Raw genomic sequence first — 4,004 nt, forward strand, 5'->3', positions numbered from 1 at the left:
TTTGGGAGCAACCAGGTGATATTATTCACGCGCATCCATTGAAACTTACTAGTTCGGATGGACAAAATGAATCGTATTATTTTGAGTGAAAATTACTTAATCCTTGGCAAAATTGTTATAGCACACATCTATATTATTCACCAAACATTTGATTTATGTCATTTTTTCTATACAAAAATACTATTTTTTTGAGAGAAAACAGTACTGTACTAGTATTAGTTTTTTCTGTTCTCAGCAAAACTGTACTATTAAGTGAGAAATTACGAATTAAACTCCCGCCGGTAGTTTTTCTTTTCAAGGGAAACCAGTAAATTGCTAAATAAATGGGAAAAGCTCCCACCCAGTAGTCTGATCAGAAGCCAAGCGTCGCGTCGGACATGTCAAAAGCTGTCGATCCTATCAGAATCTCACGGTCACATGATCTATACCCGTCGCCACTTTTCAACAAAAAAATAGAATAAGAAAGTAAATCGTCCAGACCCTCGCTATTTCCCCCCTCTAATCACTCCCCCGTCGTCTCTTTCCTTGGAGCGTTCCCAAACAGAGCTCACGATCCATCGTCCTCTGCTCCGATGCGGCCCTAGGGCGACACTACAGTCTATAGGTGCTCCATCGTGGCCTTAGGGGGCGCAGCCCCCCATCTCCAGCTCGATTGGGGCCTGGGCTGCCATCCATCATCCATCTTCCCATACCCCGACGGAAGACCATGATTTCTCCACTGCCCCCCCCCCCCCCCCCCCCAATCAAAATCAAAGGTATTGTAACGCGACAACCCACCCAATCCCTTCCTCAGGCATGTGATTAGCATATGTGCCCTTTGAAGTGCCTCTCATCAAAATCAAAGGTATTGTACCGTGACAACCCACCCAATCCCTTCCCCAGGCGTGTGATTAGGATCTGTGCCCGCTTCCGGCCACAGCCATACTCGATGTTTTGTAATGACAATTTTTGCATTTAGGTTTGTAATGCGTACTCTCCCTAGTACTAATTGGTTCATGTGTTCATTGTGTGCATGTTAGTGTTCTGCTCTTCATATATTAGGTCAGATAATAATTAGAAAATAATATTTTTTGGGATAGCAAACATTATGTGTGCTTCCTACTCCAGAGATATGCCTCCCCATTTGGCGGCAATATTTATTTTCATTTCATTTTCAAATTTCCGAGCTTCCAAGTAAGACTACCGATGCACCAAGTTCACATTTTTATGCCTTTGATTAGCTTGCACCACAGTATGCTTCCAAGCAACAACGCTCATGTACCCAGCACACTGTCTCATGCTTTGTATTAATCGCGCTTCCACATTATATTCCTTTTGTTTCATTCAGCTAAAAATTTGCTTCTTATTATCGCGCGTCCAGATTCTACTTCCCAGTATTAGTACAAATGTATTCAGTACACCTTTTTGATGCTTCTTTCGCATCATGCTTCCACATTAAATTTCTTTTGTTTCGTACAGCTAAAAGTTTACTTCCACTCAGAACACTTCATTAAGGTTTACTAACAAAGTAAAATTTTTATGTTCTTAGTTGACCTGCGACAATGAAAAAGGACGAACCCCAATGGATGCTCGAGCCGATGTGCGGCTGGAAGGTTACACAATCTCCATTAGGAAAACCACAATACTCGATCTCACGGGTTAGGTGTGCCATTTTTGCTGCGTCGAGACTTGGGAGAGAAGCATCCGACTAAGAAGCACTGTTTGAGGGTGGAAGAAGGGCGCCTAGAGACCATCGTGCCATAGAAGGGCTCATCTAAGAAGAAAAACTTACGTTCATCTCGTTTCCAATCCAACGGCCAAACACTTGTCTAATAGGATGCAAAGCCAAAGCATGTCTGATGGCTAGAGGTTCCCAATAGAGAGACAAGGTCAAGAGATTGCTACGGAAGTTTCCTAGGCATTCCTTTACATCCAGTTGGCCCAAAGAGCCCAGTTCAATATTTTCGACAATCCACTAAAATGGGGCATGCTCTCAAAAAAAAAAAAAAACTAAAATGGGGCATCACAATTTTTTGGGTTCACAATCACGGTAGCACCAAGGGGTAGTGGCACCATCCATGTGCTTTGGGAGCAACCAGGTGACATTATTCGGGCGCATTCATTGAAACTTACTAGTTCGGATGGACAAAATGAATCCTATTTTTTTGAGTGAAAACTACTGAATTCTTGGTAAATTTGTTCTAGCACACATCTATATTATTCACCGAGCATTTGATACTGTTTTTTCAGAGAGAACAGTACTGCACTACTAGGTTTTTCTGTTCTCAGCAAAACTGTACTATTATTAAGTGCGAAATTACGAATTAAACTCCCGCCGGTAGTTTTTTTCCAGGCAAACCAGTAGATTCCAGCCGAAAGGAAAACTATTGCCAGAAGGAACTACTGGGCTTAGCAATTTAGAGCCCAACTCTTACAAATGACCACCAGAAATAGGCCCACGACTTGGAACCACCACGGCAGCGCAGGGGCGACTCACGTTTAGTACCACCTCGCGAACGGGAGGAGGGTGTAGCTAGAGAGCCGCCTATATAATAGGCGCCTTGGCCAACATTGCAAAGCACTTACCTGGACGGGGTCAACAGCTGATCAAGAAGAGCTGTGGCCTAGATCAATGGCTCACATTGCACCTTGTTAGAGTGTGTTGGCCTACCATCTTCCTACGGGGAGAGTGGACGTCATAATTTGTGCTAGAGGGGGTACGCGTTCGCGCGGCCCCTGCCAAACTTTGAAAATTAAATTTTGGTCCTTGCCTGGGGTTGTGCATGCTTCTCTGTTGTCCCTGCCAGTCTTAAAAATCTAGTTCTGGTCCTTCGTACTGCAGTTTACGATGGTTACTGGAGATGGGAGGCCGGTGCACTAGTAGTAAACTTTTGGACGCGAACACGATTAGAGCTACAGTATGCTGTAGGGCGCATACAACACTTCTAAACTACCGTACAGAATAGCCTAGCCTTACAGTACATACTGCTAAAATAGAACACACGATACACGCTAATAAAATAAGAGACACGTCCACCGCCATACAGTGTAGTGGTACACTGGTACCGGAGGAGATGGCATGTCACGCTAGGAAGCCGTTGACTGCATGCGTAGGTGCGGTGCCTTTAGGCGATGTCGATGGAGCGGACGTTGCGCTGCTTCTGGGCTTCCTCGTCCTTGGGCACGACGACTCTGAGCACGCCGTCCTGCATGGTGCACCGGATGCCGTCCGCCTTGGCGTTCTCAGGCAGGCGGAACCGGCGCATGAAGGACCCGAAGCTGCGCTCCACCCGGTTCCAGGCGTCGCCCTTGTGCTCCTCCTCCCGCGTCTTCGCCCCGCTGATCTTGAGCACGTTGCCGTCCTCCACCTCCACCTTCACGTCCTCCTTCCTCACCCCTACACGCACGGCAGCAGCACCAGCCGATCAGATGGTTAAGAATACTTCTTTGTAGCCACCTTGCCAGAAAAGAGAAGACACGGAACTTCACCTACCCGGGATCTCGGCCGAGAAGATTGCTCCTTGTCGTTCTCGTGCCAGTCGACGTTGGTGCGAGCCATGGCGGTCGCGTCGTCGCGGCTGCCCCCTTCGCCGCCTCGGCGTCCGGCGTCCATGGGCCAGGAAGCGCCGAAGGGGTCCCAGAGGTCGGAGGAGAAGGGGTCCATCCCTCCCCGGCCGCCGAACCAAGGCATGAGCGACATGGCTGACACGTACGGTGTTTGGTTGAAACGATATCCCAGGAGACAGGTATGCTACCGGACTGTTTGTAGTGGCAAGAGCGCTTCCGCCTGGGCAGTTATATAGTAGTACACCAAATCGAATGCATGCATGGCCGCGTGGGGCATCGCCTTGACACGTTTGCTGTGTACGTGCCGCCTGCGTGCACACGTGTTGCCGCAGCGACGACTCGTGTGATGCTTTGGCATGCGACGAGGTTCCCTTGGCACCGCACGCACATCTGGCGTGCATGCACGACAGTGGCGCCAGGCTGGGTTACGGGTTGCCGCTTGGTGAGACGAGATACTT

The 4,004-nt window shown here is 48.2% G+C and overlaps 1 non-coding gene and 1 pseudogene across 1 annotated transcript; one reads left to right on the forward strand and one right to left on the reverse strand.

The window, feature by feature from the left end:
• The first annotated feature begins 2,557 nt into the window (after positions 1-2,557).
• LOC120970219 (U1 spliceosomal RNA) lies at positions 2,558-2,718 on the forward strand. Its single transcript, XR_005764950.2, has one exon. It is a non-coding gene; the product is annotated as a U1 spliceosomal RNA (small nuclear RNA).
• Positions 2,719-2,857: 139 nt separating this feature from the next.
• Positions 2,858-3,745, reverse strand: LOC109764393 (16.9 kDa class I heat shock protein 2-like; annotated as a pseudogene).
• Positions 3,746-4,004: the final 259 nt, after the last annotated feature.

This window comes from Aegilops tauschii, chromosome 7 (genome assembly GCF_002575655.3).
Source record: "Aegilops tauschii subsp. strangulata cultivar AL8/78 chromosome 7, Aet v6.0, whole genome shotgun sequence".
NCBI classification, from domain to species: domain Eukaryota; kingdom Viridiplantae; phylum Streptophyta; class Magnoliopsida; order Poales; family Poaceae; genus Aegilops; species Aegilops tauschii.